The sequence below is a fragment of the Macrotis lagotis genome, chromosome X, assembly GCF_037893015.1.
Source record: "Macrotis lagotis isolate mMagLag1 chromosome X, bilby.v1.9.chrom.fasta, whole genome shotgun sequence".
Taxonomy (NCBI): Eukaryota; Metazoa; Chordata; class Mammalia; order Peramelemorphia; family Peramelidae; genus Macrotis; species Macrotis lagotis.
This window is the reverse complement of record NC_133666.1, coordinates 501,915,913-501,942,296: the sequence shown is the minus strand read 5'-3', so window position 1 is coordinate 501,942,296 and position 26,384 is coordinate 501,915,913. Positions and strand designations below refer to the sequence as shown.

The 26,384-nt window shown below is 36.3% G+C and overlaps 1 pseudogene; it reads right to left on the bottom strand.

The window, feature by feature from the left end:
- Nucleotides 1-13,195: 13,195 nt before the first annotated feature.
- On the bottom strand, nt 13,196-15,354 carry LOC141498323 (gamma-secretase subunit APH-1A pseudogene; annotated as a pseudogene).
- Between the last annotated feature and the right edge of the window lie 11,030 nt (nt 15,355-26,384).

Genomic DNA, 26,384 nt, shown 5'->3' with positions numbered 1-26,384 from the left:
TTTTCCTAAAAACTTTGGAATTCATTGTGCAGCATGAGAGACATTGGCACAGGACCACCCAGCATTGCATATCCTCATTAGAGAGGGTTCTGTGCTTTATGAGCAAAGTAGAATTGAAGTAATTCACAGGAAATATGAGATGAACAAGTTTAGAAACCCACTCTAGGTTTCAACATGGAATACTTGTACTCACCTATGGAATGCTATTGGTCTGATCAGTCATATTTGGACACACAGCAGCTTGTTTCTAAACTAGTGGTGTCATTTTGGTTTTCTTCAGTAATGAAGGAGAAGAATCAATCAACCAAAGCAAACCCCTCTATGTGCACCTTTCATCTCCTTCCCTCTCAATTTATCCAATAAATTGCACTTATTATTATCCTTACTTTTTTTTATCATCAATCTCTTCTTATCTATTAACTCATTACCTGCTGCATTCTGTCTCCCTCATTCTAAAATAACAAAAACTCCCTTTATTTGTTCTGACTCTGCTACTTATCAGCCTAGACCTTTCTTTCTTTTTTTGACTGAGAAATTCCTTGAGAAAACCAACTATAATTGATGTGTCCAAATTCTCTCTTCCCCTTTCTAAATTTCTAAAGTAGTCTGACTTCTGATCTCATTATTCATCTGAAGCTACTCTCTCCAAAGTCACCAATCATCTTTAAACTGACAAATCAAATGCTCTTTTTTAATAGAATGAGATAATTTTTGTAAAATGCTTAACACATAGTAGTAGCAGTTCATCCTTTGTTTTTGAAGAGAACTAGTGTCATGAGATAATGTCTTGACTTGTGAATGAACTAGATTTAAGTAATGTAGAACTGAGCAAAGTTGGGATTTTCACTGTTTCTTCTAGAATCATTGAAATCCAGTGACAGGACAAAAGTCAAGACAACTGGTGATGGCCCAAATGACTTTAACATCTGATACTCATACAAGCTCTTAGAACTTTCCAGTGCCTGCTTTAGCTGCCTTCATGGCTGTTGGAATAAATTGTTGTCATCTGTCCATTCTACTGGGGGAAATCTTCATATGTTTGAGACAGACATCCCCCCCACTCACTGATGAGTTTGGGGTATGTTGGTTACACTTCAACCTGGTTTAGCCCATTTGCTGAGATGGTTTTACCCAGGTGAGGATGCTGTGAATGCTACAACTTTTTGAAACCACAGGGGAGAACTGGGTGATAGGTGGACATCAAATGTGTTTAAATAGACCTGAAAAGGACTCAGTAAGCGCTCTCACTCCAGAACATCCCAGAACATTCCCTGGGACATAATAGATATCTATATCAATGTTTATTTCTTTCCTTCTTCTCCATGCTGATCCTCCTTGATCTTTTTGAAGCACTTGATGCTGCTGTCACCTCCTCTTTGGGGGAATTCCCTTTCCTCTCTAGGATTTCATGACACTGCTCTCTGCTGGATATTCTTCTACCTAAAGATTTTTTCTCAATCACCTCTACTGGTTCTTTATCTATGTCATGCCTACCAAGCCTAGGAAAGAACTAAGAGATGAAAAGAATGGAAGTCATGATCAGGAGTCAGAAGGCATAGTGAAAAGTAGAAATTTGGCAGGGATGTGATCCCTAAGGATGGGGGACACTCTCTTATAAGAATCTACTGAGTGATTAACTCTTCCTCATTAGCAGGTGCTTGGGCATCATATTAACCCCTCTTATAAAAGAATGGTTTTTCTTCTTTTTAGAATTATTCAAGAGTGGATTGAACTCCCTAAAAAGATAATGAGCTTCATTTAAATGTAAGTCTTCAAATATAGGCAAAATGGCCATGTATTAGAGATTTTGTGGAGGATATTTTTGTTTCAGATAAGGACTGGACATAATGATCTCTGGTTTCTTCCAATTTTATGAATTCTAATTCTAGAGAATTCTATTTCTAAGAAAAATAACCTATTTCTACCATTTTACTATATATATGTATATATATATATATATATATATATATATATATATATATATATGTATGTATGTATTACCTTAGGAAATCTACTTATCTCTCTAGACCGCAATTTCCTCTCTACAAAATGAAGAGGTTGGATTAGACAGTCTCTAATAATGCTCCCAACTCTAGATAGATCCTATGATACTAATAAGTAGATTTCTTCTTTTCATATCATGTTATCTGGTTTTCCATCTAGCAGGCAACACATATCTGAAGAATTACATAACTTTGAATAACAATGTCAAGACAGTAATTTACAATATAACAACAATTTAGCATTAGATCACTGCATTTTTAATGGCATAAATGGAATCTATGAATAGTGTTTTCTTCTGTCATTTTGAGGTCTCAGGAAAGAGTCAAATATAACCCTTTAGTTTCTAAATAAAACTTTGTAAAAGTACTATCACAGCCAATTTATTTTTTAAGGCTGTTCAGGGAGAGGAAGATTTTTTCATGGGTCCCTTTATACCACTGTAATTAATTTGGGTAACAGGTGTGTACCCATGATTCTCTAGGTTTATAGATTAGCACCAGGGCTCAATTATTCTACTATTTTTAGGTGTATAAATCTCCACCTATAAAGATTTGGCTAAGTCCAAACTAGAAGCATTGCCTCTCTATTGCCTTCAAATCACCATAAACTGGGCTTGGTACCAGGCTTGGCTGATAGTGGCTGCTCATTAAGTTTCGTTGACAAATTAAACACCCAAGGTTATGTGAAGTCAAGTGCTTTCTTTCCTTTTCTCATCTCTTTCTTGTCCCATGATTAGGGGTCATATCCCAGAGTATATTCAGAACAGAGCATTTGGAGATGCCAGGAGACCATCTGGAAGTTCTTTCTTCTTACTTTCATTTTTTATGTATCCCATAACTATTTCTGGATCTCCATTTGTGTGAAATAATCTCTTGCTCTAAAATGGTTCAAGTGTAATTTTTATTAAAAGTAAAACCCTATAATAATAATAATCTAATTTTAAAAAGCATTTAAACACATACTATGTGTAGGTATTTTTCTAGGTATGGATGTTCTAAGAAAAAAATGAAAACAATCCTTAAATGTACTCAAGGCTAGGTAAGAAAAAAAGAGAGAAATTTAAATGGAACATTATATGATCAATTCATTTTCTTCCTGCATTCTCTCCTTGAATCTGTTTGGATGGTTCTTCCCTCTGTGAGCTCGGCCAGGAATGATAAAGTGAGAAGGGACTACCTGCTCTAGGGAGAGGACAGATATGGCCATGAAATCTACAATGAATTCCTTTTTACCAACATCAGCCACAAAGACCTTTTTAATGTTGCTCAAACTCCATATTCCATTTCTCATCTCTGTACTTTTGTACTGGCTGTCCCTCATGACAGAAATGTACTTCTTCTTCACTTCTAACTTTTAGAATCTAGTTTTCTTCAATGTTAGACTCAAATTCTACCCTCTACATGAAGGATTTTCTGATTCACTACCCATTCCCTGCTGTCAGCACATTTTCTCTGTCAAAATTACTTTTGTATTTACTTTAAAATGTGACACCAACACCAATAGCCTCAAACCCTCCCTCTTCATACCCCTAAGGATACTGATATTATGGACTATGTATACTCTTATTATATCTGTAAGGAGTAATGGAATTTTGGAGTTACAATTTAACTATATTTCTTTGAGGAATCTGCAAGGAGGCTGAGAATTTAATTGCTGTTTTGGAGGTATTATCAACTGAGTTGATCAAAAAGAGGACAGAGAAAAGAGACTAATCAAAACTATTCCTGAGAAAACTTGGTTTAATCTTTATCATGGGAAGAAATATAAGAGAATTCTTATTCTCTTTTGTTGAAATTTTATTTCATTTTTCCAATTACATGCTATGGTAGTTATTCAACATTCCTTTCCCTCCTCCCCCATGGCAGCTGACAGTCTGGTAAAAGTTGTACACGTACATTAACATTTGTATAAGAGGAATTAGAATTTAGGGAAAGAAAGAAAACTATGGGATAGGAAAGGAAACATAAGAGAAGTTTGTAAAAATTGAACATAATATGCATTTAGATTCTGTGGTTTTTCCCCCCTCTGAATGTGGATGGTATTGGCCAAAGGAGGTCTTTCAGGGTTGTCCTTGATCTCTGAACTGTTGAGAGGAGCTGCATCCATCATAGTTGATCATTTCATGATGTTGTTGTTAATGTGTACAATATTCTTTGTCTGCTCCCTACACTGAGCATCAGTTCATGTAATTCTTGCTATGCTTCTCTAAAGTCTGACCACTCATGATTAAAAGACTGGTATTCTTAGAGAACTGGATAGTGGGGACTGTATTTATAGAATTGAGAAATCAGCAGTGACACTTAAAAGTGAATTTGGCTATAATCTTAAAGTTGATATGCTGTAAAGAAATATTTATATCTTTGTTTTATTTTTGGTTACTCTGTTAATCAGTCAACAAACATTTATTAAGCTCCTTCTGTGAGCCAGGCGTTGTGCTAATCCCTAGGGATACAAAAAAAGGCAAAAGACTGTCTCTGTTCTCAAGGAGCTCACAGACTAATGGTGGAGACAATATGCAAACAACTGGGAACAAGCAAGCTAAATACAGGATATATTGGAGAGAAAAACCAGTTAATTAACAATATAATTAGTAACCCTGATGCTCACTCAAACCTATAAGATTAGATTTAGAGAGGAATGAGATTATGAGAAAACATAAATTGGGGCAAAGGCTCAGAACCAGTTGCTTAATTAAATGAGAGATGATGTAATTTTAACAATTAGTAAGAAAATATCCAAACATGTTCCTTGCTTGTCTTATAGCCTAGAATGAGAAGGAATTAAAAAAAATACTAGTAATAGGTAGTATAAGAGGTGATAACCCAAACCTTGATCATGTGTGAGGATATCATCCTCTAAAATCCTTACTACAAATGTAGTAAGGAAATAGAGGCAACCAGATGGTACAGGAAATAGAGTGCCTGGCCTAGAGTCAGGAAGATCTGATTTCAAATCTAGCTTCAGATACTTAATAGCTGGGAGATCTTTGCCAGATCATTTGCTTCAGTTTTCTAAAATGGGGGTAATAATAATATCTTCCTCCTAGAGTTGGAGAGATCAAATGATCTTATTACTAATTGTAAAGCAGTACATGTAGTGCTGGTACATAGTAAGTTAAATTCAAAGGTTGTTTATGAAACATGTTCTTGGATATATATACATATATATGTATATTATGTTTATTATATATCCTTTGATAGCAGGTAAGCTCCTTGAGGGGCAGGGACTATTTCAGTTTTGTTTTTGCTTCCCCAAAGCCTAAGACAGTTCTTGGCACATAGTAGACCTTTTAATAAACACTTTGATTAACTAAGCCTGATCTTGGCTGCAGAGGAGTTCCTGCACACTCTACCTAGGAGCTTCTATAGCACTTGAAGAAGGCTTGGGCTTAAGACTGGAGAGATTGGTTTGTACAAAACAGGTAATTAATGAACTGAATTGAAGTAAATGAAGTTGTTTGAATTGAAGAGACACAGTAGGACTCAGTCTTAGTTTAAAAAAATGAGGCTGTATAGTGCAAGAGAAAGACTGGGGTTGGGAGGCTCAGATAAGTCAATCTTATACAGCACCTTTCACAGAAAGGTGCTTTAAAAATTGGTGTTGAATCAAATATTTTCAAATGTTCCTTATAGCATGAGGATAGTTCTCCATATACTGTTTGTAGTATTTAATTCAGAAATTATCCTAATACTGTATTTGTGTTGAACTATATATTATGTAGGTAGAAAGAAGCATTGAGAGTTGATAGAAAGTTAGCCTCTGAGTCATGAAGACCCGACACATACTAGCTTTATAACTGTGGGGCAAATCATTTCATCCTTCAATGCTCAGACTATTCTCTGGGACTGTAAATTACAGAATGATTGACAATATATTATAGCACTTTTTTTGGTAGAGATAATTTCCTCACCTAGATCTCCCTGTATGATGAATATTCCAGTTTCGATCCTTCTCTCTGTATTTATATATACATCACTACTTTAAAATTGTATCTTATTTATCCTCTAAGTTTAACTCTTCTTGTCTTTACTATTGGGTTCTCTAGGACCCCTAAGAACAAAGTATTTAGTTTTACCACAAACATTTTCTACCAAGTTTGAACAAAACATGAATTCATCTTATGAATAACTGGTTCATATATTTAGAGGTTTTCATTTTATTACAGTAACTTATTGCTAGTTGTTTAGTACACTGTCTTCAGGCTCAGCCTCAACCTCAGCCTGTTCTTGATATTTTAAAAGTTTTCCCATCCACCCCCACCCCAGAACACCTGGCTGGTTATGCAATAGCATACACAGGGAAAAATCTCTTTTATGGTCTCTGTATTGGTAATTCAAAATATTTTATTTGGCATAATATTTCAGAAACATTCTAGCATCACTCATTTAAATGGCTCCATTTACCATTTAAGTAAGGTACATACAGGCACTCAGGACCATGGTTCCTAAGCATACTGAACAAACTCCACTTGCCTCATGTTTTATTATAGACCCAAGGAGAACATCAACTAGCAATTAGTGCATGAAGCCTGGCACTGAACTTTGTTGCCTAAACCAAGCAAAGCAAAAAGAGCTTTAGGGATTTTCATCAATAAGTTTAATAGGCAGCCTAAAGCATGTTAGAAGGGGGAAGTTTATTATAGTAAACCTGAAATGAGAGATTGAAGGGTTTGGGATCTTAAATCAGAAAGGCCATCTTCCTAGAAAAATGCATTTTCATTTATTCACTATAGCATTTTGAGTAAGCCTGATCAACAATGTGATCTTTTGTATATATTACTATGCTTTTTAAAGATAAAAATGGATGACATTTGTTTACTAAAATGGAGGCAACAACAAAATTGAATTTCGTAACAAATAAAATAAGGAACTATTAAAATAGTTCATGTTACTACTACTCTTTCCCTCATATAGTTTAATCAGAATAATACAGTTAACATAGATATAACTACACTACACAAAAATAAGTAAGTACTATGTGAAAAAGATATGTAACAAATCAGTATAGTGGAAGGAGAACTGGATTTGGCATCAGAAGACTTGGGTTCCAATCTCAACTTTGTGAACCAGTGGACAATGCTTACACTCCTTGGGCCTCAGTTTGCTGATCTGCAAAAGCCTGAGGTTGGATTAGTTGAAACTTAGGTTGTTTACATCCCTAATTCCTATGAATTTACTATATGAAGTCTTGAGGTAAGATCATTACTGGCAGAGAAAGCTGTCACATACACCAAGAATGTTAATTATAGAACACATCATACGATGTCTTCTTTGTTTATAAAAAATGTTGGGGCAGTTAGGTGTTGCAGGAGATAGAACTCCTGTTCTGACCAAAAGAAGCCTTCAGTTAAATTTAACCTTAAACACTTACAAGTTCTATGACCCTGATCAAGTCATTTAACAGTTTCTTCATCTTTAAAATGGGGCTAATAATAACCCTTATCTCTCAGGGGTGTTATGAGGATAAAGTGAAATAATTGTAAAGTGTTTAGCATGGTACCTAGATTATAGTAAGCATTATATAAATGTTAGCTATTTATTATTATCATAATAATTTTTTACAATTTGTATGTATATGTAATATATATTATAAATATACCAATATAAAATTATCCTGTTTTTAGTCAGGCTTTTTCCTCAATTACATGTAAGCAAAATTTTAAATTTTTAAAAAAATTTTGAGTTCCAAATTCCTTCTGTTCCTCCTTCCCCTTTTCTATCATTGAGAAGGCAAGAAATTTATATAAATTATACATGTGTAGTCATGCTAAACATTTCCATATTATTTATTGTTGCAAAAAACCCCAAGAATAATAATGGAAGCAAAAAAATTGCTAAAATCTGCATTCAGACTCCATCAGTTCTTTCTTTGAAGGTAAATAGTATTTTCTTTTTATTGTAAACTCTTTGAAATTTTCTTGGAACATTGTATTACTGAGAATAGTAAAGTCATTCACAGTTGATCATTGTGCAATATTGCTATTACTATGGACAATGTTCTCCTGGTTCTGCTCATTTTATTTTGCAACAGTTCATGTAATTCTTCTTAGATTTTTCTGAAACCATCTTGTTTTTAATTTCTTTTTTTTTAAGGTTTTTGCAAGGCAATGGGTTTAAGTGGCTTGCTTAAGGCCACACAGCTAAGTAATTATTGAAGTCTGAGGCCAGATTTGAACTCAGGTACTCCTGACTCCAGGGTCTGTGCTCTATCCACTAAGCCACCTAGCCACCCCTTTGTATTTTCTTTTAGCACAAGAGTATTCCATCACAATCATATACCACAGCTTATTCAGTCCTTCCCTAATTGATGGACATCCCTATTTGATAGTCATCCCTTCAATTTACAATTCTTTGCCACCACAAAAAGAATTGCTATAAATATTTTTATTTGATTTTATTACACAAAGGTCCTTTTTTCTTTCCTTTGATCCCCATAGACAGAGAAATTATATTGCTGAGTGAAAGGATATGCACAATTTTATAGCCCTTTGGGTATAGTTCCAAATGGCTTTCTAGATTGCTTAGATCACTTCACAACGCCACCAGCTTGCATTAATGCTCCAAATTTTCCATATTTCCTCCAACATTCATTAATTTTCTTTTCTGTCTTAATAGACAGTCTGATAGGGGTAAGGTGATATCTCAGAATTATTTAATTTGCATTTCTCTAAACAATAATGATTCAGAGCATTTTTCATATGCCTATAGATAGTTTTGATTTCTTCATCTGTAAACTTCCTGCTAATAACCTTTGACCATTTATCATTTATTATTTTTATTATATTATGTTATGTATAAATTATATATAATATATATTATTATGTTTATTTTATAAATAAAAATCTATAGATTTGAGAGCTGTGACCTTTATCAGAGAAACTTGCTATAAACTATTTTGCCTAGTTTTCTGTTTTCTTTCCAACATTGTCTGCACTGGTTTTCTAATTTATTATAATCAAAACTATCCATTTTATCCTGTAATGTTCTTTATCTCATTTGGTCTTAAATTTTTGCCTTATCCATAAATCTGAGGGGTAAAATATTCCATTCTTCCCTAATTTGCTTTTGATATCACCTATGTCTAAAACATGTACTCATTTTGACTTTATCTGGGTATGCATGGTGAGATGTTGTCTTTACCTAGTTTCTGCCATATTGGTTTCTAGCTTTTCATTATTGGTGAAAGAGTGATTTCTTGTCCTAAAATCTTGGATCTGTGTCAAACACTAGATTATTAATTATTCTCATTGATGCCAAACACTAAATTACTATGGTCCTTTTCTATTAACCATTATATATCTAGTCTATTCCACTTTTCTACCATTCTGTTTCTTAACCTAGCTCTATATTGTTTTAATGATTAATAATTTGTAAAATGGCTTGAGATTTGACACTACTAAGCCACCTTCTTTCACATTTTTTCATTGTTTTACATTTCAACTCTACAATTCTTTTTCTCTGAGTATGGATGGTATGTTCTATCTTAAGTCCCTTAGAATTGTCTTTTTTTACTGCTGAAATGTGCAAGTCCATCATAGTTGATTATCACCCAATGTTGCTGTTAGTGTATATAATGTTCTGCTCACTTCATTCTGCATCAGTTCATGCAAGTCTTTCCAGGCTATTCTGAAGTCCCCTCCTTCATGATCTCTTATAGAACAACAATATTCCATCACATCCATATACCATAATTTGTTTAGCCATTCCCTAATTGATGGGCATCCCCTCAATTTCCAATTATTTTCCCCCATAAAAAGAGCTGCTATAATTATTTTTGTACATGTCAGTTTTTGCCTTTTTTGTGATCTCTTTGGGATAGAGACCTAATAGTGGTATTATTATGTATGCACCATTCTATTGCCCTGTGGGCATAATTCCTAATTGTTCTTCAGAAAGATTGGAAGGGGGGGTGGAGCCAAGATGGCAACGAGAAAGGATCTTGTCTTAGGCTCTCTCACATAAAATTCATAAGCTAAGGACTCTAAATTTTCAAGAGACAGAACCCACAGAGGGACCCAATGAGGCAGTTCTCCTACTCAAGGTAACCTGGAAAAGAGCAGAAAGGCTCTGCTCCCCGGGGTCGGAGGGGAGGCCCACCAGAGGGGTGGCCCGCCAGAGAGAAAGAACAACTCGGAGGCAGTCCCAGGGAGCTGGGAGCCAGGGCTCACAGCAGCGGGGGAGTCTCCTAAGCACCGGGCACAAAGTGGGGGAACAGAGGGGGACCTCTGCCAGAGTGAGCATGTGGAGCCCAGCCCTTAGGGCACACAGCAAGCAGCATGGTCTTTCCACAGCCCAGATATAGGAACAGAAGCAGGCGGAGCCCATAAGCTGCAGCCCCCAGGGCATGAGCCCATTGATCCTAGGGAGGGGAGTGAAGAGAGAGAGAGACTGCCAGCTCTTTCCTCTACCCCTGGAACAGGACTTTGGGGCTCTGACCACATTCAGAACCTGATTGCAGTCTAGGCTCCCCAATAGAACAACAGGGCCCCCCCACCTCAGCCCCGTAGCAGAGGGGGGCGCATATGGTCATTCATAGATCAGGAGGGAGGACAGAGCCTCACATACTGAGACCCTTGTGAGAGTGTCCCCAAAGCTCAGGGAGCACCCTCAAAACAGTCTAAGGCTGGGAAAATGAGCAAGCAGAGAAATAAGAGGAACACCATTGAGAAATATTTTGCAAATGAGCCCAAAAAAGATAAAAATATTCAGTCTGAAGATGAGGAAGCACAAGCTCCTGCATCTAAAGACTCCAAGAAAAACAGAAATTGGGCTCAGGCTCAAAAAAAAAAAGACTTTGAAAATCAAATGAGGGAGTTAGAAGAAAAACTGGGAAAAGAAAGGAGAGAGATGCAGGAAAATCATGAAAAATGAAGTCAGCAGCCTAGTCAAGGAAATCCAAAAAAATGGTGAAGAAAATAGCATGCTAAAAACCAGCTTAGGTCAAATGGATAAAACAGTTCAAAAAGTTATGGAGGAGAAGAATGCTTTAAAAAGCAAAATTGGCCAGATGGAAAAAGAGATAAGAAACCTCTGAGGAGAACAAATCCTTCAGACAAAGAATAGAATTCAGGGAGATTGATGAATTTAACAGAAATCAGGAATCAATACTTCAAAACAAAAAAAATGAAAAATTAGAAGAAAATGTGAAATATCTCATTGAAAAAACAACTGATATAGAAAGCAGACTTAGGAAAGATAATTTAAAAATTATTGGAATACCTGGAAGTCATGATCAGGAAAAGAGCCTTGACATAATTTTCAAAGAATTACTACAGGAAAATTGCCCTGATATTCTAGAAGCAGAGTGCAAAATAGAAATGGAGAGAATCCACCAATTCCCCCGAGAAAGAGATCCCAAAAAACCAACCCCTAGGAATATTATAGCCAAGTTCCAGAACTCCCAAGTCAAAGACAAAATATTACAAGCAGCCAGAAGGACACAGTTCAAATATCGTGGAGCTGCAGTCAGGATCACACAGGACTTAGCAGCAAGTACATTGGAAGCTTGTAGGGCTTGGAATATAATATACCGGAAGGCAAAAGAGCTTAGAATGCAGCCAAGAATGAACTACCCAGCAAGGCTAAATGTCCTCTTCCAGAGAAAAAGATGGACTTTCAATGAACCAGGGGAATTTCAAATGTTCCTTTTGGAATGGCCAGAGCTGAACAGAAGGTTTGATCTTCAGATACAGGACTCAGGTGAAGCATAGAGATTGGAGGAGAAGGGGAAAATATGAGGGACTTAATGAGGATGAACTGCATGTATTCCTGCATAGAAAAATGACACTGATAATACTCATATGAACCTTCTCAGTTAATAGAGCAGGTAGAGGGAGCTTTTATAGTTGAAGCACAGGAGAAAGCTGAATTCGAAGATAAAATATGGTGTAAAAATGGAGTCAATAGAAAAAAAGGGAAATGTAATGGGAGAAAGAAAAAGGAGAGGGGGAATAGGCCAAGATATTTCATATAATAAGATTTTTCTTTATTACAATGAGCTATTGCAATGATATGGAAGGGGGGAAGGCGGGGGGAATGAGGGAAAACTTCGCTCTCATCAGAGATGGTTAGGAGAGGAAACAGCATATAGACTCAATGGGGTATAGGCATCTGGAGTAAGAAGGAGAGAGAGGGGACAGGGGGAAGGGGGAAATGTGAGTCATGGAGGAGAGGATGGACCATGGGGGGAGAGTGGTCAGATATAACACGTTTTCTTTTTTACTTCTTGTAAGGGGCTGGGATTGGAAGGCCTGTCTGGGACCATAGGTCCTGGTGGATGCTGGGCCTAAGGGGTGGTATGGGGGCCCAGGGCTTCTTGGCCCCAGAGCTGGGGATCTGTCTGCTGTGCACCACTCAGCTACCCTACAGCAGAGTGAAAGTGAAAGGAAAGAGAAAATATAATACAAGGTAGTGGAGAAATACGAAAGGAGGGAGTTGCGATCAGCAACAGTGGAAAAATATGGAAGTAACTTTTGCCATGGACTTACCATAAAGAATGTGATCCACCCGTGACAGAGGTGTTGATGTTGGAACAAAGACTGAAGCACATTTTTTATTATTTTTTATTTTGGGGGGGTGCAGGGCAAATGGGGCTGGATGGACTGCCTGGGGCCGCATAACAGGGTGATCCTTGGGTGTCTGAGGCTGGATTTGGACCCAGGTGCTCCTGGCTCAAGGGCCAATGCTCTGTCCACCACCCAGCCACCCCTACTATTATTACTATTTTATTTAATTTTATTTTGGGTCTTTTTTTTCTTTTTTCTATTTTTTGCAGGGCAGTGGGGTTTGGGTGGCTTCCATGTCACACAACTGGGTGATTGTGGGGTGTACGGGGCTGGATGTGGGCTCAGGTGCCCATGGCTCCAGGGCTGGTGCTCCATCCATTGCACCACCTGGCCATACCTACAATTATTACTATTATTTTTTTAATTTTAATTTTTTTCTCTCCCCTTTACTTTATCGCTCAAGCAAGTCTATATTTATGGGGGGGGTATTTCATTGACTCTTAAACAAGAATATTTTATTAATGTAAAAAAATTATTTGTACAAAATGAGAATAAACATTAAATTAAAAAAAAAGATTAGAAGAGATAACAGCCCCTCCAACAATGCATTAATGTCCCAGTTCCTTGGTATTTCTTGACCCTTTGTTTTTCCAGATAAATTTCATCATTGTTTTTCTACCTCAATAATTTTTTTATAATTTGATTGGTATGGCTGTCAATAAAATAATTTAATTAGAATTCATTTTTATCACATTGGTTTGGCTTACTTATTACTTATCGTTAGTATTTCTTCAATTGTTTAAATCTGACTTTATTTGTGTGAAAAGTATTTTGTAATTATGTTCATCTAGTCACTAGTTTTATGTTGGCAGGTTGACTCCCAAGTATTTCCTAATGTCTGCAGTTATTTTAAAGAGAATTTCTCTTTCTCTTTTTTTTCATAGTTATAAAATCCTTTTATTAGTCAAAAATCACACTTACTTTGATTAAAAGGATGGGATATTCCATCCTCAGAAGAAAATAATATATTTTATAGAAAAGTCATTCCCTCTTTTCTCCCTTCCCCATTACCCTTCCCTCCCCATTAAAAACTAGAAAAAAATTCTTGCTGCACTCCCCAAACCCTAAGTGGCACTATGACCCCATAGTGTTCCTCAGTCACCTCAGCTCTCTCACTGTAGAATAAAAATTTTTAAGTTCCAGTCATCCCAGTTTCTGGGAACAGAGAAAAAGAGAGAGGGGAGGGGAGCTGAAATGAGGAGCAGAGATTACTGTCTCCCTAACATACTCCTCAGTCTATTCCTTAGGATCTCTGGCCAATGGGAGAAAAGGGAAAAAATGGTAGACAGAGGGAGAAGAAGAGCTGGGAAAACAGAAATTTTGGAGGAAGCAGGTCCAAAAGGCAGTTTGAAGTCTTTGTCAAATTGAAAATGATTTCCCTCAGACCTGAGAAAAAGAGATATCCAATTGAGGGTGGGGCGAGGGAGAGAGGGAAGTGGGCAGAGGGGATAGATGACAGGGAACTGCTCAGATCCCTGCAAACTTCAGTAACCTCTGTACCCCAGTTTTATCTCCTGTGCAATGACTAACTATGCCACCTCCCTTAGCAGCTGTCCATAGCTGGAGATGGAGAGAAATACAGGAGACAAAGAGGGTGCCCCTGGCCCTCAGGGTTTCCCCCAGGTCCCCTCAGTCCTCGGGTGGGATGTGCAGGGCAGAATACACCATCACCCGACTGTCCTCCTGCCGATGGCCTGCAGAGGGGAAGGGATGTGAGTCTTGGACAGGATGGGAAAGTGGAAGGACCCAGGGCAACAGGGGGGTCCTCACAGGGCAGGGACAGATGGAGTTTCAAACCCTCTAACCACTGACCGGCTGTCCCCTGGCATTGACCGCTGTGGCCTAGAGAGCAAAGGTCAAGAGTGGAGAGTGAAGCCCCTAAGGATGGGGAAGGGGATGTAGATGGAGTATACAGAGAAGAGTAGCAGGGACACTAAGGTGGAGGGTGGGGCAGGGCTCAGTCTTGGCTAGTGGGCAGGCAGGTGGTAGGCAGGTGATCAGTCCAAGTGGTCAGTCCTTACACGAGAGGCTGAGCTGGATACTTTGGAGGGAACCTCCAGCTGTGATGAATGCCCAGATCCCCATGGAAAGAGTAACTGCATAGATGGGCAACAGGCTGGCTTCATACCAGGGATTCAGAAATGTCAGTCCTGATGTCAGTAGGTGACTACCAACAACCAAGTCCAAGGCCCAGTATCATCTCCTCTCACAGGCATCAAAAAACACAATCCCCCAAAAGGTATGAAGTAAGATGATGGCTGCTGTCAAAAATGCTGAGGTTAAGAAGTAATAGGGTGAATCTCCATGAATACCAACCACACCTGGACCAAGTGCATCAGCCAGGATGTTGATAACAGAAAAGACTCCGCTGATGATGCCGAAAGATAGACCAGAAACATAAGCCATTTGTCGGATGGGGATGGGAGATCTTCCGTCCTCACTCAGCGATGCTAACCCCTTACCTGCCTTCTTAAGTAGCTTGTAGTAGGCAAATCTGGAAACCTCCTGAAGCAGGACAGAAATGGCAGCACCGAAGATGAGGAGGCCATCTTGGAGCCGGCTGTCTGACTGATCAGTCACATGGACCAGGATGAACCAGACCACAGAGGCCAAAAGTAGAGAGACCAGCCAAAAGAAGGCCCCGGCCACCAGGATGATGACCCGCAGGGGGTCCCCGGCCACCGTGACCAGAAAGAGAGAGAAGGCCGGGCCGAAGGCCACGAAAGTGCATCCGAAAAAGACCGCGGCCCCCATGGCCGGGCCCGGGGGTGGCAAGCTGGAGCAAGGGGTCGGTGCGGCGTCAGCCCCAGGCCCCCGGAGAGGGGGAAGGGCGAGAATTTCTCTTTCTATCTCTTCCCAGTGATTTGTGGGTTTATTTTATATCACGCAACTTTCCCGAAGTAGTTAATTATTTCAATCAATCTTTTAGTTGCCTCTCTGGGATCTCTAAATATGCCATCATATCATCTGCAAAGAGTGATGATTTTGTTTCCTCATTGCCCATTCTAATTCCTTCAGATTCTTTTTCTTCTTTTATTGCTCTAGATAAAATTTATAGTAAATATTGAACAATAGTAGTGATGAAGACCATTATTGCTTTATCCCAATCTTATTTTTATCTTATCCCCATTACAGATAATGTTCTCTTATGGTTTTAGATAGATACTACTGGTCATTTTAAGACTATCTCTTTTTATTCCTATGCTTTCTAGTGTTTTTAATAGGAATGAGTGTTGTATTTTGTCAAAAGCTTTTCTGCATCTATTGAGATAATCATATAATTTTTGTTGGTTTCCTTATTGATATGGTCAATTATGCTGATAGTTTTTTTTTTTAATATTGAACCAGCCCTGTATTCACAAATTCCACCTGGTCATAGTATATGATTTTTGAGATATATTGCTGTAATCTCCTTGCTGGTTTTAAAATTAATGCATCAATATTCATTGGAGAAATTGGTCTGTATTTTTCTTTCTATGTTTTTGCTCTTCCTGGTTTAAGTGTCAGTACCATGTTAAAGATCTTAAAGATATTAGAAAATGGACCCTAGTGTTTAAAAATTATTAATATTTTTTCAATAGCCTTCTGTGGCTAGTAATAACAATAGTTTTATATTTTAATTTTTTTTTAATTTAAGGCAATGGGGTTTGAATGTCTTGCCTAAGGTCACACAACTAGGTAATGATTAAGTGTCTGAGGCTGGGTTTGAACTCAAGATCCCCCTGACTCCAAGCCCAGTGCACTATCCACTGCACCACCTTGCTGGCCCCAAGGTTTGTGATTTTTCCCTAAGCACTTGTTATTTTCCCTTCTTTTGGATATATTGAAAACCAGTCCCTCAACACTCTCAAAACGGTTATTTTCAAAATAGATTTCTTCTGCAATTAAAAAACATTTAGTTCAATTGCTCTTCATATATCTTTTTTTTCCTTTGGTGCCACTTCTGCTTCTTCATGCAGTACATTAGGAATTGTGATGTTAGAGTCCAAGTATGTTGGCTCTGCTGTTATTGATGGAGAAAAGAATTTGTTATAGAAATTTTACAGATTTTTTCCATTTTTATCTGGTCATTGAACTCCTTCCAATTTCATCCTTAAATACACCCGGGTTGATTTAGCTGGTTGTATGTCTAGCCAAACTTTCTGTAAACTAGATTTTATTTCTACTATTTCTTGATATTTTATGACGCTATACAGCTTAAAAATCATCCACCATCCTTCTTTGTAAGATTTTGCAAATCAACCCTATTGAAATAACTGATAGCAATGCTTATGTCAGTTCTAACAAAATGATTGCCATATATTGTAACTTTTTTGTGTGTCTCACTCAGCTAATTAGCATTTTATTCAGAAGATAGTATGTCCACTTTTACAATCTTTAAATTGTTCAGGCCATCTGTATAGCATTGTGGGTTTTTCTATAGTAGCACTAGTCTACTTAATTGGCAACTTAATCGTGGTGATATTTGAATACTTTGGAATTATTTTCTTCTTTATTGTGGGAAACTACCACTATTATAGCCCAGGGCCTAGAGAACAGAAGCTTTTGATCACATACTTAAGTATAGTTCTTTTAAAAACTTGTTAAGTTGGGAGAGATGTTCAGAAATGCAGAAATGTGTATGAAGGAGCAACTGTTAATTTAAGCATTATAATACTTATGTAATATGTAGTATGGTATCAAACAATATGGAAAGTTATAGTTAAAAGCCTATAAACTTATTTACAGATATGGAATATTCAGAGCAAAGAAAATAGGAAGAGATATTCATGAACAGTTTTAGATGTATTTTATTTTTTCTGTTTTACTCTTATAATTGTGTTATAAAATGTTAATATTGTTTATCTCACATTCCTGTTATTTGAAGATCTGATTAAAATACATATCATTTAAATATTTCTATTGTGTATGCAATACATTTTATTATACAGTATAGATAAATAACTATAATACATGACCATATGTTTATAAGAATTGCATTTTAATTTTTAGGAAAAGGATCAAATAGAAATTTCAACTTTCAAGCAGTTTATACTTATCGAAGGTTTATACAGATTAAAAACTGGATTCCTTGGAAAGGAGATCTTAGGATAATAGAGATCTTAGGATAATAACACAGTAGGTCTGGAACTACAAAGGCCTTTAGACTCTATCCCTTGCTTTTGCATATGAGGAAACTTGAGTCCAGAGAAATTAAGTAATTAGGCCAAGAAGTTAAGTGATTTGCCCAAGTAATAGAAAGAGATAGGAATTGATCCCATGTCCTCTAACTATTGAACCAATTTTCTAGTAATTTTTGTGGCATTTGATTTATCTAACTTAGATTTGTTTTGGATGATGTTTATTCTTTTATCCATTTCTAATTTTTAATAATTTAAACATACTGATAAGTGTATTTAAATAGATCACATACTAGATTTGCCTCATTTGTAAGCCATATGCTTGGGATCATAAGATCATAGATTTATAGACAGAAGAGACCTTTGAAGTCATTAAGTCTAGCTCTCTCATCTTACAGATGAGAGAATTGAAGGCCAAAGAAATTTAGTATCCAAAAGTGACAGCTTTTAAATGGCAGTGTCAGGATTTGCATTCAGTACCTCTGACTCCTAATCTGTTTTGTTTTCCTTTGAACTACAATCTTTGCTCCTTCAAATCAATGATCTTGTTGGACAGAGATGATACAAAAATAAATTCCTTAGCTATAATCAATCATTTCTTGTCTTTCAGTGCTTATGATAATATTTAGATCTTCAGCCTTCTTAAAGTGCTTTATCTTTTCTAGGTAAAGGTTTCCATGTAGTCTATAAGACTGAGGATTCTTGTATTTCTTAATCACGAATCATTTTTGTCATTGCATTTTACCATTCCACTTTTGAAGGTGGTAGAAATGGCAATTTCTATGGAGTTAGAGGACCTGGGTTCCAATCCTATCCTTGATTCTTAATATCTGTGTGACCTAAAGCACATTATTTGAATTACATGAAACTCGATTTACTCATCTGTAAAATGTGGAGATTGGACTATAATATGCTCTGAGGTCCTTTTGAGCTCTGAATTTCTATTGAAGTCACTGATTATTAAAATGTTTACTGAGTTAATTTGAAAGAATTTACTAACTTCTTAGAATTATTTTTCTGCTTTTTAATCCTCTGAAACAGATATTGTTACAAAAGTTGCAATTATTTTCAAAATGATCTTTTTGAGCATTGCAGTCTCTCAACTTAAGATATTCTCTCTGGGTAGCCCCGTGCTAGGAATATTCTCCTTTCTCTGCTTTAACTATTAACCAACTTGACTTCCTTTAAGTTTCACCTAAAATCCTACCTTTACAGGTAGCTTTCCCAATCCCACTTAAATCTAGTGCTTTCCCTTTATTAATTTCCTATTTTTATCTACATAGCTCACTTTGCATATATTTGTTTGCATGTTTTCTCCACTTAGAATGCAAGCTCCTTGAAGACAAAGACTATCTTTGACCACTTTTTAAATCCCTAATGTTTAGCACAGTATCTGGCACATAGGAGATGGTTGATAAATGTTTATTGATTGATTGATATAAATATGAGATGACCAGGTGTCCCAGGAAATGAGTTTTCTTTTTGCCTTTGGCTGCCTGAGAATAAATAACTCAATCATTTCCTTTAATTCCTTTTTTTTGTTTCTTTGGGGTTTTTTTTTTTAGGTTTTTGCAAGGCAAACAGGTTAAGTGGCTTGCCCAAGGCCACACAGCTAGGTAATTATTAAGTGTCTGCGACTGGATTTGAACCCAGGTACTCCTGACTCCAAGGCCGGTGCTTTATCCACTACACCACCTAGTTGCCCCTATTTCCTTTAATTTCAATGAGAACTGTGCACCATCTTCCAAGTAGCTAAAATTTCTTTTTTCCCTTCCACTTTCATTTACATTAAGATTTAACAAAATGAACATGGATCAGTTCTTCTAACTGTATGTTCAATTGGTTACCCAATGTGGCTTTCCTATTTAGAATAGCTAAACTAATATTTAGCTATTAATTAATAGCTCAATTAATATTTATAGTATGTAATTAATATATATTTTATATAAAATATATTCATATATTATATTTTATATATTATATACTGTATAATTATATAATAAAATAATCTTTATAGGTACATAAGAATTGAGTGATTCTTAGCCACCAGTTGAGAATCGAGTTTCTCCAGAGTTCTTATTCTGCTCCCAATCCTGGAGGAGATAAATCTGTTCAACATTGGTCTGAGCTTTGGGGTCAAATGATCTTATTCAGGACTGAAGGGTGAATACATCAAACATGTTTCACTGTTCTATAAATTGTTAATCCCAACATTCTTCTGATCATTGCCTTGACCATCAGACAGAGCCAGAGATTTTTCATCTTCTCCCATTCCATTCTCCACTTTTCACATTTTGCTCAGTAATAGATAATGTTCCCTTAGTGGGATATCTCTCTCAAGTTCTTTTCTTCCTAGCCTGCCTTTATTCTCTCTAATATCCTGGAGGTAACTAAAATTTTCAGTATGAACATTTATACATCAGACATGGGCAAAGCCAACAATCAGTATTTGATTTATTGCTTTATGGATTGTAAAGACAGACCATGTTGATAATACAGATTAAATTAAGAAATTTGTCTACCATATTTTTGGAGGGAAGGGAAGAGCTTGGTTGTTAAACATAAACTTATTTCCTTACATCTTTACTTTTATACTTCAATGAGCTTATTATATGCAATCCCTATTCCTTAGTTGTTCTCCCTTTCTACTTTTCCTCTTTTCCCTCTTGATTCTCTGTTATATTGATAACAAACTGTCCTTAATGTAAGAACTTGGCTCTCATCATAGAAATTACTAGACATATATTTTGCTTTTAATTTTCTCTGCCCCTCTTAGAATGCAAGGTCATTAAGGGTTGGTAATGCTTCATTTTTGTCTTTGAATTCCAGTGTCTGGCAGAGAGTAAGTGCTTAATATGTTACTGAATCAAATTAGCCCTGTCTCTTTAGCCCAACTTCCCTTACACTGTTCCCCTCCATTCTACAGAAGAAAAAGAGGGTTACACAAGTCTGAAGACAATTTTGTCTTTTTTCATCAATTTTCATAGGCAATCTGAAGGCATCCTAGTTTTTAGTCTTTGAAATAATAGGACTTTAACACATGGGACCTCATCATGTTGCTTGCTATATAAAGGGTCTTTACCAAGAGCTCACCAGGCTTGTATTGATCCTCTTTTGAAGTAGTTTTATATTCTATCTTTAGAGAAGCAGAGAAGACCATTTCTATTTAAATTTCTTTATTTCTCTTGGTTGCAGTAAAAGAAAATTTGATAACTGGTGAATAAGGGTAGCACACCAACCTGGTCATGATATCAGTGGTAATAAATTTCTCAGGCTTAACTAGGCTGATCCTTAGTCTATGGCAGAGCCATTCTTGAAGCATTTCCATTGTAGTAGAACTTCAGGGAGCTTTTTGCTCTACTAGGATAACATCCAAAAAGCTCTATGCTATGATGGGACAATAGAGCAGAACTCTGTGGAATCTTCTTTGTGCATCTGCTTAAAATGTATCAGTCACTGAGTTACCTGTTATCTTATTAAGGTTTCGAGATCTGCTAGGTACAATAAGCAGTCCACACTCATGTTTATACAAGGACAGTAAAGCTAAGAGTTAAAAAATAAACACAAATAGTAAAAAAATTCCACACATGACTACAAGAACATACATCACCAAGTCAGGGGAGTACTAACTTCTGGATTTCTTAGCTGGGAGTCCCAGTATATAGCTTCCAAGAAATTCTTGAATGAAAAAGCTCCAGGCAAAGCTTCCTTTCCATAGATGAAACTTAAAAGTCTGCTTTCTCAATGTAGACATAAATATGGTTTTTAAACAAGGCATCAAGTCAACTACTTGTGTGACTACTACAGGTGGTGTTCAACTTCTTTAGAGTTGGCCCAACCCTATAGGAAGAGAAGCATCTGTGCTTGACTCCACAATAGGTACATATTCCTGAAAGTGATAAGAAGCAGACCAAGACTCTCAGAGAGAAAACATGCTGTAGATGACGTCAATGCAAATTTAAATACTCATAGACAGGTCAATGCAAGTTTAAATTCTCATGAACAGTGAATATCTTTCTGTAATTTTGATTAACTTTATACCTGTGCATCCACCTATCTCTTTTGATAACTCTTTTTTTTCCCTCCTCCTCACAATTATTTCTTTAGAATTTAATTCTTGGTAATCTCCTATTCCACCTGAGAAGGCTTCTCCAAAAGATTTTTTAGACCATGAGATCATTTAAATCTTCCTTTTAACGCTTTGAAATCCATTTCCCTAAAATCTAAGCTGTTAGACCCAGTCTTGCTTTCTGTCTTTAAAATGAACTCTAAAATGGAAGACCCAGTTTCTTCTAATTTCTATTTTACCAATATTTTACCAGGTATTATTTTTGTTGGCCAGAATAAGGTCTAGAACATTGACTACCTAATCTGTGGTATATATACTATTCTGACATTTGTAGGCTGCCAATGACATTTTATGTGTTCAGTATGAGACTAGTGGAGCATTGTATTATTAGCAGCCACATAAACTAGTTAATTTGTTACCTTCCTTAAGCATTTACAGAGTTAACTGTATTAATTTCTCTGCCAAAGTCTGAGTTGACCACTGGGTGGCTCTTTCCTTAAGTCAAGTTAATAGACATCTGTTCTTTGATGTGACTGTGGTACAGCCTACCCAAAAGCTGCAGTGAACCCATTGGCCACCAGAGTATGCTCAGACTGCAAATGAATTTATTGCTCCTCCCATCACAGAAACACATTACTTCAATCAGTACCACTGAGTAGTTTAAAACCAATACTGGTTATGTTTGGATTTTAGGGAGGGTATGAATTGGAATATTGTTCAAAGAATTAAACACAGAAAATCTATGTTTTTTTTCCTAGCACATTACCAGGATTTAGCTACTCAATATATTGTGGCTGTTTCACTTACTGAACATAGCAAAAAGGAAAGGAAAAATATTCTACATTGCCCTTCTTCAACCAACTTCTGAAAATCTCCCACTTATTCTCCCAGATCTCAGTATCTGAGGAATAATCCCAAACCACTTGCTTAATAAAGAAGATTATAGAGTATTTTAAGATTCTGCAAATTCATGCTTAGCAAAAGGAAAATCATGTTTAGAGTATTAATAATTTATTCTGTTGTAGTACTAGGTCAATTGTATATGGTGTTTATTTTTCCCCCTCAGGATTTAATAATGGAGTTGTCAGAGTATATTAATTAGAGTTTTTGTTTGTACTTTCATTTATTTCTTAATTTTAGGTGTGAGTTTAACATAACATATGATGTGGTTTCTTTTTATTCAAAATTCAAGATTTAGTTTGTTTCAGTATCTATTTGGCCATGTATATTTCCAATTCCTCCAACTCCAATGTTTTTTCTCCTCAAAGGTATTCCTTTCTATCTTACTATGAGATGGTGACCCTTGACCCTTAGAGACAATGGAAACAAATGGAACACAGACTTGGGCAGGTCTTAACATGTTGGAAGGGTTTTAGGTAGGACTGTGGTAACTGATTGAATTTATTGTCTGAGATTCTAGATTAATTGAATGTAAAGAAATAATCTCAAAGGTCACTTCAAAATCTAAATACTATGAAAGTGTTTACTGAGTTCTTATGGTAATCTAACTTTAAATCTTTGAATAATAGGCCTTTCATACATGAGACCTCATTATACTGCTTGTCATGCAAAAGACCTTTGCCAAGAAGTCACCAGACTTGCTTTGCTTCACTTTTGAAGTAATTGTATAGTTTATCTTTTGAAAAGTTGAGAAGACCATGCCTATTTAAATTTCTTATTATTTCCTTGTTTGAAAAGAGAGAAAATTTGATTACCAATGGATAAGGATGGAAAACATACCAGTCTGGCCATGATATCAGTATATTTTCTGAAATGAGCCTGGGATTAGAGGATGTTGAATGAACTTGAATCACTGAGTCAATTTCACATGTTCTAGCCCTAAGGAACTTTTGTCAAAGACTAGGTTAGTTTATTTTTATATTAATTTCTAATTAGTTTTTCTCCTGGTATATTTTTTCTGAATCTTATATATTTTCTTTATCCTTTTAAGTAAACCTTAGAAAACCCATGTTTGTTGCCTAGAGTATGTGTTAGGGTAAAGAAAGAGGGAAGGTGAGCAAATATAAGTCTTTGTCACTTTGGTAAGTAGTATATGAGGGATCAGGTTCAGCACCCCTCAGAACCCACAGAGTCATATGCACATAGGGGCTAGAAAAGTTCTTGGGGCCTATGATCTTGATCTGGGTTGCTATCTTGAATGATAGCTTCAAGCCCAGGTTAAGAACAATGCTAGTGGTCTTGGGACCACTACTATTCCTGAGATTTTTGAGTGTGTCTATCAATATATCTATGTCTGTGTCTGTGTCTGTGTCTTTGTCTGTGTCTATGTCTAAGTCTATGTCTATGTCTATGTCTATGGTCTATGTATATGTCTAGGGGTCTAAGGTCTCTGTCTCTGTCTCTGCCTCTCTCTCTCTCTCTCTCCATATATATATATATATATGTATAAATATATACATATATATATATATATAATACACACACTCACACACACATATATTGGGCAGTTGGTTAATAGTTACAAGGACTTAGTCTGTAAGGGGGGCCTGGGAGTTTTGGGTACACTAAAATTTTTAGGGCCCAAGTCAATGTCTTTGCTTTTATCCATTTCCTTTTTTTAATAAAAAGGATTGTTTAAATAAGTTCTACTCAATGGCTTCTCATCTTTATACATTTTTTATAATTAACTACTGATGTTAACTTTTGCAAGCAGTTAAAGTCTAAAAAGTATGTTTCTCAGCATACATTATTCCCTACAAAAGTTTAAAGGCCATTTTATATTTTGTTTCAAAGCTTATCATGGCAAAATGGCAATTTTGTTTTTTGATAATGTAACACAGTAGAGTATTTATAAAGACAGTATTTTCTTCAAAAGGTATAATCACAAAAATGCAAACATACTCCCTCCAACATGTGGTAGACATAAGTCCATCCCCTGCACAATCTCAGTCTCTAGAGATGGGGAAAGATTAGGTTCATGGCTTGGCTCAAGTCCCATAAAGAATAGTAGTTCCAGTTCCAAATCCAAGACCTTCCTTGGACTTAAGCACTAGGCATCTTGACTTTCCCAGGCACTTAGGCTGGGCTGACCATACCACTTCGTCTGCAATAATGGTTTGTAGGTCACTGTATCTCAAATTGTTGGCCTCGCAAGGAGGCTACTTAATCCATGTAGAAGGGGAAGGAGAGGGCTCCCTGATAGACAAACTGAACGTGCTCAACACTAACACTCTTGTAATAAATTTTTGTACTTAAATTGGTTTTTAGACAATATATACAGTCTACTATTTGGCCAACATTAGAAATCTTTCTAGTTTTTCTAAAATCTTCCAGAACTTGTGCTAAGCTGCCAAAGTCTTTGAGACCAGAGTCATTTTTATACTATGATGTAGCATTAAAATAAAACTTTAAAGGGTATTCAAAACAGAATCAAATATATCTTAGAAAATCTACCTATGGTGTTATTTTTATATTTTTATGGACTCCCCACTCAGAAGTCTATAAGGAAAAAACCCTGCAATAAATATTCTGTTGTGATCACCTGGAAAGCATACTAATAAGATGAATCAAGTTTACCATAAGCCAATCAATCAATAAAATAAGCTACCATTTGTTATTTCAGCCCTTGGTTTGCAAAGTCCATCTTCTTCCTCATAGGTTTCATAATGTCTTGAATAAGAAAGAAAAATGTCCAAAATGGTATGAAGAGCACTGATCATGGCCACTGCAGTTATATTTCACTTAAATCCCCAAAGACCCCCAAACCTAAGAATATGCATGGTTTTACAGATGGAGAATGCCATGGTTCAGAAGAATTCTATAAATTGTATAAACTTTCCTGACACTTCTTTTTAGTAGTTATCCCTCTCTTTAGTCTTACCTTGCTTTGCCTCTCTCCCTATATTGCATTTTTCTTTAACAATAGTTACTAGATGTGTTAATATTTTGTCAGAAGAAGGGGTAAAATACTTGAAGTCAAAATTTAAAGGGACTTTTCATAAAGGCCTATTTAATCACCTTCTAAAGAGGTGCAGTCTAAATTGAGTGATGGCCAGTTTGCTAGACTCACTGAAAGAGGTGTAACAGAAGACTAAATTATGAGTTGTCAAAATTTCCCAAAAGTATCTATGACTTGATTCAGAGTCTAACCAGGAGGAAGTATGGTTACTTTGTGGCAAAGAAGCCAAACATTCCAACCAATTAAGAAGCCAAGGGGACTCTTTAAAAAGAAGGGTTTAGTGCTGAGAAGTATCTTTGATTTGTTATTAATGCCTCCCTGAAGCCATGGTTAGAGAAAAAGAGCCAAACTGCAATGTGCACCTCTGTCCCTCATTAGGTTGCTTTCCTCAATTTTTTTTTAATATAACAAAATATCAGCTATTTTTCCAACTTTTCCATCCTACTGAATATTGAAATTATATATGTTTTCTATTATTTTTTCTACCCAGATTTCCTTATTTGGATCAAAAGATGATATCAATAATGACAATCAATACTACTAGTTTTAATCCAGTTGAGAACTCAGTAGGCTAATCATATAGTCACATGATAGAAGGGGCAAATAACCTATTCAACTAAATTTAATTTAAAAAGCACTTATTAAATGACCATGCAGAAGGCATTACTAGGTGCTGAAGATACAAGACAAAGCCAAAACAGTTCTTTC